This window comes from Octopus sinensis, linkage group LG26 (genome assembly GCF_006345805.1).
Source record: "Octopus sinensis linkage group LG26, ASM634580v1, whole genome shotgun sequence".
Lineage (NCBI taxonomy): Eukaryota > Metazoa > Mollusca > Cephalopoda > Octopoda > Octopodidae > Octopus > Octopus sinensis.
In genome coordinates this window covers 2596689-2611164 of record NC_043022.1, presented here as the reverse complement: position 1 = coordinate 2611164, position 14476 = coordinate 2596689, and the positions used below count along the sequence as shown (strand labels likewise).

At 40.1% G+C, this 14476-nt stretch overlaps 1 protein-coding gene across 5 annotated transcripts in view; it reads right to left on the bottom strand.

The window, feature by feature from the left end:
- Positions 1–14476, bottom strand: part of LOC115224738 (myotubularin-related protein 3) — a 288784-nt gene that overhangs the window by 222776 nt on the left and 51532 nt on the right. The window lies entirely within an intron of this gene.

Sequence of the window (14476 nt, the reverse complement as noted above, 5' to 3'; positions counted from 1 at the left end):
GCAAAGTCGACCTCGGCAGAATTTGAACTCACAACGTAACGCAGACGAAATACCGTAAAGCATTTCGCCCAGCGTGCTGACGAGTCTGCCAGCTCGCCACCAGCGAATATTCAGAGTAATCGACATTATTACAGCAGCAACTGAGCAAATTGTACAAGAATGCAGATTGTGAAAGATCTGTGGTTGGAAACTGGTGGCGATGGTACTTTTATCTATTAGGAAGATAGTATTTTCTTGTTGGTAATCTAGAAAATGTGGGTGTGTGAATGTATTTGTCAGACAGAGGGCCTTTTCTTGCATATAACCAGGGCAAGCATACACACATGCATCTTATCTCTCTCTCTCTCTCTCTCTCTCACTGTTTATATATATCTTGGTTGTATATGGCTATGGTGTGGCCACACTTGGAATTTGCATCATCAGTCTGGAACCCCTGCTCAGGACATTGACCTCCAGCAAACTGTTCAGAGATGTGCAACCAAGCGAATACTTTCCATCAGGCATACTCTGAATGCCTTGCTACCCTGGGCATGGCTACATTGAAGCTCCAACGTCTGGCAACTGAGTTGGTGAACGCCCACAAAATTATTAACCATCATGCCAACAACCACCTTGAGCACCTTTTTCAGCTCCATGTGTCTAACACATGTGGGCATGTGTTATACAGGGGGTTAGTGAAAAGAAGAGCTTCCATAAGTGTGTGTGTTTTGTAGTAGAAGGTGATTTATCTTGTAAGGGCAAACACACACACACACACACAGATACATGTATGCAGGGAAATTAATATTTTGCTGAGGAGGGCTAAGATGACCGAAAAATGTCTGATGTAATCTTTCATACTTGCAAATATGATTAAATGATTAGTCACTGGGCTAAAGTTCTCTTCACCATACTAGTATTTCTAATTAAATTATTTTGATATGTTAGCATTAAATAACATACACACACACACACAAGGTTGTGCCCACAAACCCACTTAACAACTACTTTCATTTATATCCACAACCACACTTAAGAACTGCTCTCAACAACAGTCACAAGCTCATGTAACTGTCCTCAGTCACATTCACAAACCTACTTAACAACGGGCCTCAATTACTGCCACAATCATACTTAATAATTGCTCTCAGCTACAGCCTGAATCTACTTAACAACTGCCTTGAGTCACAACCACAGACATACCTAAAACCTGCCCTCAATCACACCCACAATTTCACTTAATGAGATCCCTAAATTACATCCATAAACCCATTTAACACTGCCCTCAACTGTACCCACAAACACACTTAACTGCCTTCAGGTACAGCTATAAATCCACTGAAAAACTTCCCTCAATTACACCCACAATCCCATTTAACAAGAGCCCTAAATTACATCCACAAACCCATTTAACACTGCCTTCAATTATACCCACAAACACACTTAACAACTGCTTTTAGTTACGGCCAAAAACCCACAAAAAACCTGCCCTCAGTTACACCCACAATCTCATTTAACGAGAGCTCTAAAAATCCACAAACCCATTTAACACTGCCTTCAATTGTACCCACAAACACACTTAACAACTGCCCTCAGTCACACCTATAAACCTACTGAACAAGTGTCAGCAATTATGAGAAAGTAATAATCGAAGGCAAAACTATAAAAAGAGCAACAGAGAGAGATTAAGAAATTATTTTTAGGCTCTGCCCTCCTTTCTTATTTAACATTGATCTCTGGAGATAACACTCGTCAGCTCAATATCTGTTGAAGTGAAAGGAAGTTTACTGGAGCATGATTCGATTCACAGTTCAAATGAACATCTATCACATGTGTCAAGAGTACAAGATGTTTGTAATAGGGATATTACAAAATGAAAAATACAGTGTGTGTTTATATAAGTGTGTGTGTGTGTGTGTTTATAACAGTGCATATATATAAAAGTGTGAGAGATGGGTGGAGGAAAGACAGAAGGAAGGAGAGAGACAGACAGACAGAGAGATTTTATATTGGTATAGAATAGAAAAGAGTATTTCTTTGGTAGCTTGTGATATTAAAACTTCTCTACCAGTGGGTGGTTGGGTGGCTGGGGGTCAGAATGTCCTGAGAAAGAGGAAACAATCAACAGAAGCTGCAATACATAGATAGATAATGGTGATAAGGGGCTCGGGTGGCCCCACAAAGCACACGGCAAGTAGAAGTGGGTTTTAGTTTGCAAGGTCGACTTTGCCTTTCATCCTTTCGGGGTCGATAAATTAAGTACCAGTTACACACTGGGGTCGATATAATCGACTTAATCACTTTGTCTGTCCTTGTTTGTCCCCTCTATGTTTAGCCCCTTGTGGGCAATAAAGAAATAGGTATTTCGTCTGCCGTTACGTTGTGAGTTCAAATTCCGCCGAGGTCGACTTTGCCTTTCATCCTTTCGGGGTCGATAAATTAAGTACCAGTTACACACTGGGGTCGATATAATCGACTTAATCACTTTGTCTGTCCTTGTTTATCCCCTCTATGTTTAGCCCCTTGTGGGCAATAAAGAAATAGGTATTTCGTCTGCCGTTACGTTGTGAGTTCAAATTCCGCCGAGGTCGACTTTGCCTTTCATCCTTTCGGGGTCAATAAATTAAGTACCAGTTACACACTGGGGTCGATATAATCGACTTAATCACTTTGTCTGTCCTTGTTTGTCCCCTCTGTGTTTAGCCCCTTTTGGGCAATAAAGAAATAAGAATGTATGGGAGATGAAAGAGGAGTGGGGTGGAAGACCACCGAACTGGGTAGGGTTAAAGGATGGATGAAATGAGAGCCATGAGATGGGGAGGAGAGAGAGACGCAGAAGAATGGGGGTGGCCAGAAGCAGCAGTTGTAAAAGTGATACAGATAAGCCTTGTGCTTATTCTTTTGGTCTCTTTTGCTGAACTGCTAAGTTACAGGGATGTAAATACACCAACATTGGTTGTCAAGTAATGATAATGGGGACAAACACAGACACACAAAACACACATACACACGCATATATATATATATATATATATACTCATTACTCTTTTACTTGTTTCAGTCATTTGACTGCGGCCATGCTGGAGCACCGCCTTTAGTCGAGAAAACCGACCACAGGACTTATTCTTTGTAAGCCCAGTACTTATTCTATCGGTCTCTTTTGCCGAACCGCTAAGTGACAGGGACGTAAAAACACCAGCATTGGTTGTCAAGCAATGCTAGGGAGACAAACACAGACACACAAACACACACACACATATATATATATATATATATATACATATATACGACAGGCTTCTTTCAGTTTCCGTCTACCAAATCCACTCACAAGGCCCAAGTCGATAGTAAAAGACACTTGCCCAAAGTGCCACGCAGTGGGACTGAACCCAGAACCATGTGGTTGGGAAGCAAGCTTCTTACCACACAGCCACTCCTGCGCCTATATATATATATATATATATATAATATATATATATATATATATGCATTTTTTTTCTCTCCTTGTTTTTTTCTGTGTGTCTTTCTGTCGAAGAGCATAGGCTCGAAATGTAAAAGACTTTTTCTATTCCTGAGCATTATACTAATACATTTGTTTGGTTATACTCCACCTGCTTTCGTCTTTTGTTTATTTTCATAAACTTTCCCTTTATACATATATATACATATATATATAAAAGCATATAGTTTATATTCATTTAAAAGAAGAAAAAGCAAATGGAGATTAGGAAGTTAATAATTGTTTATTATTAACAGCAAATTAATCATCTTCACTTACAGCTGTTTCAATTAATGCTCAATAAACAATAAATTTACATGAACGTGACATGAGCATAATATCACAATAGGAAAAACGATGTACGTTTGGATGTTATATGTGTGCTTAAACAGGCTTTTCTTTTATATACATCTATTCATCATCATCATCATCATCATCATCATTTAGCGTCCGCTTTCCATGTTAGCATGGGTTGGACGGTTTAACTGGGGTCTGGGAACCCAGAAGGCTGCATCAGGTCCAGTCTGATCTGGCAGTGTTTCTATGGCTAGATGCCCTTCCTAACGCCAACCACTCTGTGAGTGTAGTGGGTGCTTTTTATGTGCCAGACGAGGCTGGCAATGGCCACAATCGGATGGTGCTTTTTACATGCCACCTGCACAGGTGCCAGGCGAGGCTGGCAAACGGCCACGGACGGATGGTGCTTTTTACGTGCCACCGGCACAGGTGCCAGACGGGGCTGGCAAACGGCCACGGATGGATGGTGCGTTTTACGTGCTCCCCCCAAATTACTAGGTATTGAACCAGTATTTCCTTTGATGAAACCATCGCTTCATGAGGCTTACACATCCTCTAATTAAATTTTTATATATTACTGATGTATATATCATTACCATTAACTATTTAGCAGGAAATTCACAGTAAATCGATTCTATTCCAATTACTGACTCCTTCTTCCTCCTCACAGCCATTATCCCCACCCTCAGCAAACTAGCTTCAAAATAATAATCGCAATTTTAACTTTTCTATTTGAATGTGGGAAGACATACATTAACATGTGGATAATTTTTATGTACATGTACAGACACATGTGTATGTATGTGTGTATATATATATATATATATATATATACATATATATATTCTTTTACTCTTTTACTTGTTTCAGTCATTTGACTGTGGCCATGCTGGAGCACCGCCTTTAGTCGAGCAAATCGACCCCGGGACTTATTCTTTGTAAGCCCAGTACTTATTCTATCGGTCTCTTTTGCCGAACCGCTAAGTTACGGGGACGTAAACACACCAGCATCGGTTGTCAAGCAATGCTAGGGGGACAAACACAGACACACAAACATATACACACACACTTATATATAGATACATATATACGACAGGCTTCTTTCAGTTTCCGTCTACCAAATCCACAAGGCTTTGGTCAGCCCGAGGCTATAGTAGAAGACACTTGCCCAAGATGCCACGCAGTGGGACTGAACCCGGAACCATGTGGTTGGTTAGCAAGCTACTTACCACACAGCCACTCCTGCGCCTATGTATGTATATAGTGAGAATTTACAAAAAAAAAACCCAAAAGACAAAGATGGCTGTAGACAACAAAAAGATGTATTAGTTTAATGCTTGGGAAGTGAAGAAGTCTTTTATGTTTTGAGCCTACGCTCTTCAACAGAAAGGAACACAGAAATAAACAGGGAGAGAAAAGGGTTTAGTGGCTAACGATCTATCATGGTGAATGTATATATATATCTATCTATCTATCTATATATATATATATATGTATGTATATATAAAAATTAGAAAAAAACAACCATTTATCAATTCAAAATGAACAATTAAATTACACCATCTAGAAAATTACATATAATAGAAATATTAAATATAAAATAACAATAATCTACTGATGATTAAGTAATGTGCAAAATAATAAATAAAACGTATATATTTGGCAGCTATGTGGTTTCAAGTTCAATCCCATTGCACAGCACCTTGGGCAAGTTTCTACTGCTACAGCCCTGGGCCAACCAATACTTTGTAAGTGAATCTGATAGACAGAAACTGTCATGTGTGTTGTGTGTGTGTGTCTGTCTGTCTGTCAACACCACCAACATCACTTGACAACCTGTGTTGGTTTGTTTGCATACATCTGCCGTGACTTTGCAGTTCAGCAAAAGAGAGCAGTGGAATAAATTCCAGACTTGGAAAAAAAAAAGAGGGGGAGGAAACAAAGGTAGTTCGACTAAAACCCCTTCCTTTCAAGGCAGTACTCCAGCATGGTCGCTGTCTGATGATGAAACAGGTGGAAGATAACAAAGGATAATAAATGATGCAAAAATCAGTAAAACAAAACAAAACAAAACAAAAAACGAATTTTCTAGAATTATCTTAATTTTGATAACTTACCAAATGATTTTTTCCAAATAAGACACAATGATCCAGGTGAGAGAGAGAGAGAGAGAGACAGGTAGATAGATAGATAAGGTAGGTAGGCAGATAGGTAGGTAGATAGATAGATAGATAGATAGATAAATAGGTAGGTAGGAAGATAGATAGGTGGGTAGGCAGATAGGTAGGTAGGTAGATAGGTAGGTGTGTAGATAGATAGGTAGGTAGGTAGATAGATAGGTAGGTAGGTAGGTAGGTAGATATATATATATATAGATAGGTAGATAGGTAGGTAGGTAGGTAGATAGGAAGGTAGGCAGATAGGTAGGTAGATAGGTAGGTAGATAGGTAGGTAGGTAGATAGATAGGTAGATAGATAGGCAGGTATGTATGTTGGTAACAAGGCGGGTGCAGTAAATCAATCTTTCTTCACGTAATTCCTCCCATAAATTCTCCACGATGCTTAAACCAAACCTTCCGTACGTAACACCAGTTTATTGAGTGATGCTGAGACAAATTCTTTCACAGAAAAAAAAAGACCAAAAAAAATATTCCGAAAACAACAGAATAATAGACACAAAATTAAACCTCTCTCGACATTGTGTTTTTGACAACACCAGTTCCATTATCCCGACTGCGGCGGTTGAAGTTTATTCAGTTATATTTTTATCTGGCCATTTTGTCACAGTATTAAAAACTTATGCTGACGAGTGTATTTAATTAACTCATCAATGAAATACTGTCACCACTCATTATTTCAAACAATTAAGGAAATAATTGCAGCAACAATGGTTGAGGTAATGTGATGTTTCAGAAGAGACAAAAAAGCAAGAACAATATTTAATTTAATTTCTGCTGAACTGTTTTAATTAAGTTTTAAATTATCATTTTAAAAAAAAATTTCTACTCATTTACTTGTTTCGGCCATTAATATGCGGCCATGCTGGAGTACTGCCTCAGGGTATTTTTGTGGAGCGAATCAACCCCAGAACTTTTTTTTAAAGCCTAGTACTTATTCTATCAGCCCCCTTTTTTTTCCCTGAGTACTTAAGTTACGAGGACATAAACACACCAACACCGGTTGTCAAGTGTGTGGGGGGGTACAAACACACACACACACACACATATATATATATATATATATATACACATATATACACATACATATGACAGGCTTCTTTCAGTTTCCGTCTACCAAATCCACTCACAAATCCACTCAGTATGTATGTGTATGCATGTATGTATGCACCCAGCGCATCTGCTGCTCCAGGGCAGAAGCATTTTCACTTCTCAGTTTGACACTTCTCCCGGCTTTTCACACGAGTTATCTCCCATGGAAATTTCCATCTGGGGACCACTTTGACCAAACGAAGAAATAGCAGGTAGACCCAGCAGGTCGGTCGCTACACAACCAACCACGACCACCACCACAACCACAACCAACACCAACACCATCATTTTACATCGGGGGATATTTTATTTTTTCCACATTGATGCGTGTGTATTGTTTAAGACTAATCGCGTCTGGTTATATCTCTCTGTTGCGCTCCAAACTACAGAGAGGGGAAAACTGCACTTTCCCTTTGATCTCCCGTATTGATTTATCGATTTTAATCGTTAGAACCGGAGCCATTCCATTGGTGGCTCCTTCAAAGGTTAAAGCCGACCCCGTTGACTTACCCCCGTCTGGTACATCGTTTTATTGGATGGTGAAGTCACTGCTTTGATATAAGGGGACAAAACTCAATGAACCATTTTACCTCAGTTGAAAAGACACACACACGTGTGTGTGTGTATACACATATGCACATATATGCATTAACACACATAACGATATATGCACACACACACACACATATATATATACACACATATGTATGCACACATGCATATAAATATACATGTATATACACTTATATATATACATACTCGCATATCTACACAGACATTCAGACATACATGCACACACTCATACATACTCACACACCTATTACACACATGCACAAGCATATATACACACCCACATATACATACATGCACATACATGCATAGACATATACACACACCTATACATACATACACATCCATGTACACATACACACATGTATGCATATGCCTATACACCCACACACATGCTCACATATCTACATAGACATTAAGAAATACATGTTCACATATACACACACTCCTATACACGCGCACATACATATACATACATGCACACATATACACACACAAACACATAAATGCACAAACATACATGCATATACATATACACACACCTATACACCCACATACACATACATGTACACATATACACACACATACATGCTCACATATCTATACACAGACATTAAGATATACACACATACATATACACCTAGCTATACATATATGTACACACAAACACACACACATATATATATACAAACACATATACATACATGCACATACATATACATACAAATATATACTTTTACTTTTCCTTGTTTCAGTCATTTGACTGCGGCCATGCTGGAGCACCGCCTTTAGTCGAGCAACTCGACCCCAGGACTTATTCTTTGTAAGCCCAGTACTTATTCTATCGGTCTCTTTTTGCTGAACCGCTAAGTGACGGAGACGTAAACACACCAGCATCGGTTGTCAAGCAATGCTAGGGCGACAAACACAGACACAGGCAGACACACACACATATATACGACAGGCTTCTTTCAGTTTCCATCAACCAAATCCACTCACAAGGCATTGGTCGGCCCAGGGCTATAGCAGAAGACACTTGCCCAAGGTGCCACGCAGTGGGACTGAACCCGGAACCATGTGGTTGGTTAGCAATCTACTAACCACACAGCCACTCCTGCGCCTATGTACACAGACATTAAGATATACACACACATACATGCATATACACCTACATATACACATATATACACACACACACACATGCATGTCTACACAGACATTAAGGCATATATACACACACACACACATACATATATAAACACACAGATATGCGCACACACACACACATTTTGGTTCAGTCATTTGACTGTGGCCATGCTGGAGCACCTTCTTAAAGAGTTATAGTGGAACAAATCGACCCCAGGACTTATTGTTCGTAAGCCTGGTATTTATTCTATCAGTCTCTTTTGCTGAAGTGCTAGGCTACCGGGCCACAAACACACCAACACCGGTTGTCAAGCAATGGTAGGAGGAACAAACACAGACACAAAGACGTGCACACATAAATATATACATATATATAGGCGCAGGAGTGGCTGTGTGGTAAGTAGCTTGCTAACCAACCACATGGTTCCGGGTTCAGTCCCACTGCGTGGCATCTTGGGCAAGTGTCGTCTGCTATAACCCTGGGCCGACCGATGCCTTGTGAGTGGATTTGGAAGACAGAAACTGAAAGAAGCCCGTCGTATATATGTATATATATATGTGTGTGTGTGTGTTTGTGTGTCTGTGTTTGTCCCCCTAGCATTGCTTGACAACCGATACTGGTGTGTTTACGTCCCCGTCACTTAGTGGTTCAGCAAAAAGAGACCGATAGAATAAGTACTGGGCTTACAAAGAATAAGTCCTGGGGTCGAGTTGCTCGATTTAAGGCGGTGCTCCAGCATGGCCGCAGTCAAATGACTGAAACAAGTAAAAGAGTAAAAGAGTATACACACACATCATCATAATATATATATATATATATATATATATATACATATACATATATACGACAGGCTTCTTTCAGTTTCCACCTACCAAATCTGCTCACAAGGCTTTGGTCAGCCTGAGTCTATTGCCCAAGGTGCCACACAGTGGGACTGAACCCAGAACCATGTGGCTGGAAAGCAAGCTTCTTACCACACAGCCACACCTGTGCTTATGTATGTGCACACGTGCACAAACACACGGATGCTTGCCCAATTGTTTCCGCCAACTAGAATTTCACCATGCCAAACATTGATCAAACCCCAGCCCTCTGATATGAATGGTACCCATTTTATTGACCCCTAAAAGGATGAAAGACAAAGCTCACCTCGGTAGAATTTGAAAACAGAACCGAGAAAGGGACAACATGCTGCAATGCATGCTAACGATTGAAATTTGGAGGAGATGTTAAGTTGATTACATTGACCCCAGTGCATAACTGGTACTCAATTTATCGACCCTGAAAGGATGAAAGGTAAAGTCGACCTCGGTGGAATTTGAACTCAGAATGTAGTGACCAGCAAAATACCTATTTCTTTACTACCCACAAGGGGCTAAACACAGAGGGGACAAACAAGGACATACAAATGGGTTAAGTCGATTATATCGACCCCAGTGCATAACTGGTACTTATTTAATCAACCCAGAAAGGATGAAGGGCAAAGTCGACCTCGGCGGAATTTGAACTCAGAACATAGCGGCAGACGAAGTACCACTAAGCATTTCACCTGGCATGCTAACGATTCTGCCAGCTCACTGCCCTCTTAATTATAATAATAATAGTACCATGTTGTCATATCTTAACCACAACCATGCTGGTACCCCAATAATCACAAATGAAGAAACAACTCCAATCACCTCCATTTTTTTTAACAAACAAAACCACAAAATTCCTTAACGTGTATTTATTACTCCATTGTTTATCTTAATTTCTTATCTTAATTGGACATGTCTACCTCGGAACAGCATTTTGTCCAATGTGCTAACGATTCTGCCAGCTCTCCACCTTTATATAATAATAATAATAATAATAATAATAATAATAATAATCCTTTCTACTATAGGCAGAAGACTTGAAATCTTGGGGGAGGGGACTGGTTGATTACATCCACCCCAGTATTTCACTGGTACTTAATTTATCAACCCCAAAAGGATGAAAGGCAAAGTTGACCTCGGCGGAATTTGAACTCAGAACTTAAAGACAGATGAAATACCGCCAAGTATTTTGCCCAGCATGTTAACGATCACAAACTCATCATCATCATCGTTTAACGTCCGTTTTCCATTCTGGCATGGTTTGGATAATTTGAGTGAGGACTGGCTAGCCAGGAGGCCACACCAGGCCCCAATCTGATCTGGCAAGGTTTCTACAGCTGGATGCTCTTCCTAACGCCAACCACTCCGTGAGTGTAGTGGGTGCTCTTTACGTGCCACTGGCACGTTGGATGGTGCATTTCATATGCCACCGGCATGGGGAGCCAGTCAGGCAGTACTGGCAACGACCCACACGTGAATGGTGCTTATTGCGTGCCACCAGCATGGGAAAATAAAAATTTAGGAATCAGTAATACCAACTCTGGCATTTTATTGACCTCAAAAAAGGATTGGAAAAAAAAAAAATTGACAGGGGCAGGATTTGAACTCAGAATGTAAATCATCACTACCCAGTGTCACAAGATATTTTATCCAATGTTCCACCAATCCCACCCCTCCCCCACTACGTATTGTTACTCATTGTAAAGATTAGGCACAACTATAAATCGAAATCGAATTGAACCAGCCAGGACCCCTGGTCTGGTGGTATGTAAAAAGCACTATCCGACTCGTGGCCGATGCCAGCACCGCCTCGACTGGCTTCCGTGCCGGTGGCACATAAAATACACCAATCCGACCGTGGCCATTGCCAGCCTCGCCTGGCACCTGTGCAGGTGGCACGTAAAAAGCACCCACTACACTCACGGAGTGGTTGGCGTTAGGAAGGGCATCCAGCTGTAGAAACTCTGCCAGATCTGACTGGAGCCTGGTGCAGCCTTCTAGCTTCCCAGATCCCTGGTCGAACCATCCAACCCATGCTAGCATGGAAAACGGACGTTAAACGATGATGATGATGATGATAACAAGCTGAATAAAAATTAAAATAACTGATTGATAATGAATGAATGAATAAAAAATCCAATTAATTAACAACGTAGACACTTCATCTATTCATTAATATGCATACAGAGTGAGTCATTTGCATATAGGTAATAAATAAATATTTTGGTTTATTTATTAAATATATTCATTTATTCATAGTCTGGTTGCAAAAATAGACATTGTAATTAAGCTACTTTGAGAGTAAATCTATTCTTATTAAATGTATTGTTCATGGGACCTCAACAGATGAGCGAACAATTAAGAACTGTCAGGTGTATTACATACTTAGCACATATATATATGTATATATATAAACTAGCAGTATCGCCTGGCATTGCTCGGGTTTGTAAGGGAAATAACTATACTCTTTTACTCTTTTACTTGTTTCAGTCATTTGACTGCGACCATGCTGGAGCACCGCCTTTAATCGAGCAATAACAATAATAATAATAATAACAACAATTATAATAATAATAATTATAATAATAATAATAATAATAACAATTATAATAATAATAATAATAATAATAATAATAATAATATAATAATAATAATAACAATGCTTTCTACTGTAGGCACAGGGCCTGAAATTGTGGAAGAGAAAGCTAGTTGATTACACTGACCCCAGTACATAACTGCTACTTATTTAATTGACCCTGAAACTGAAAGGATAAAAGGCCAAGTTGACCTCGGCGGAATTTGAACTCAGAATGTAAAGCTGGACAAAATGCTGCTAAGCATTTCACCCGGTGTACTAATGATTCTGTCAGCTTGCCACCTTCATAATAATAATAATAATAACAACATAAAATAAAGTGTCAAAATGTTTTGGTGCGTCCTGTCATATGGGGAAACCCCAATCAGAAAGGGACCCACGCTTCTCCGGCTTTTGCTCACCTAACTTCCTTCACACTTCTGCTCCTGGCAAGGCCCCTCAGCCATACGCATGATGTCACTGACAATAAGCTTCCGGTCCACCTCATCCCCACACAAACATCATCCCAGTAGTGATTCGTGAGAACACCAGATGTGTTTTGGCTTCCTCAAGCCTTGTCAATCATGTGGATGTGTACACTGAGTTTTTATTCAGCTCAGTAGCTTTTCACAATATCAGTGAATACTATTCACTGTTTCTCTATATATTAGAGGGAGAAGATTTTGCCAGAGCATGACTAGCAGATACATGTTATCAGCAAGGTTCAAGGAAACGGAAACCCATCTGGCATTCTTGTGGGTCACTCCTGGTACAATGTTTGTCATTCTCTGATATGTATCATATCTGACAGAATAAAAGACACACAGATATATTAGACGCCTCCCAATTTCTGTGGGGCATATTAAGGGAAGTAAGTTTCTAATGCATTAAAGTATGTAATAAGGGGCCAACCTCAGATCTGGGATGAATTTTTTGAGACATTAAAAAAAAAAAGGAGTGGCTGTGTGGTAAGTAGCTTGCTAACCAACCACATGGTTCTGGGTTCAGTCCCACTGCATGGCATCTTGGGCAAGTGTCTTCTGCTATAGCCCTGGGCCGACCAATGCCTTGTGAGTGGATTTGGTAGACGGAAACTGAAAGAAGCCTGTCGTATATATGTATATATATATGTGTGTGTATGTTTGTGTGTCTGTGTTTGTCCCCCTAGCATTGCTCGACAACCGATGCTGGTGTGTTTACGTCCCCGTCACTTAGCGGTTCGGCAAAAAGAGACTGATAGAATAAGTACTGGGCTTACAAAGAATAAGTCCCGGGGTCGATTTGCTCGACTAAATGCGGTGCTCCAGCATGGCCGCAGTCAACTGACTGAAACAAGTAAAAGAGAAAGAGAGAAAAGAGAGTTTTATGAACCATTAAACACAGAACCTGTCATTATCACCATTATCGTTATTATTTAGTATCTGTTTTTCCATGCTGGCATGGGTTGGACGGTTCGACAGGGGCTGACAAGTCAGAAGACTGAACCATTCCCTGCTGTTTGTTTTGGAATGGTTTCTATGATTGGATGCCCTTCCTAATGCCAACCACTTTACAGAGCATACTGGGTGATTTTTATGTGGCACCAGCACCAGCACCAGTGAGGTCGCTAAATTATTTACAAGACAAGAGCCCCTCAGTTGACTGGTATGGGGAGTACTATTGAGGAAGGTGGCTTTGAAACTGGTCAAAAATTAAAAACCAAAGATTAATAAACTTTCAGCATCAAATATTTGAACCGTTCATTATAATCTAGCTCAGTCTTATCACAGAATCTCAGAACCATTGTTTTAAATGTAGCGGTGATTTGAAACTTAACCACGAAGTAACCAGTCATACATCACGCCCTAACTACAGTAGTTTCACATGATCAGTCTATTGAACAACCAGTGTGTCAAGCCATCATGTGAATCGATCTTCTATAATCTTCTCCATGTGCTCTATAAAAAGACAACTTTGGCAGTAATTAATCGCAGAGTATTGAGGCAGCTACGCAATGTGTCTCTACTCTTGCTACAACCAGACAACCCTGGAAGGTTAAGATGGATGGTTCGGACAGATGGCCAAGAGCCCCCATTGCCACAAAATATAGCACAATTGTTCCCAGTTATGTTGGGGAAGCCACATGTTGCCATATTAATAGCTTGCTGTAGACACCAAGCAGTATCTCTCATCCTCTCTCGCAGGATGTAATTATTGCTTTTGTTATCTGTAAAAGACCAACACAGCATGATTCTTAGTCCTATAATTAAAAAAATCTGTTGATTGTTCATGGGAGTTGTTCGGTCA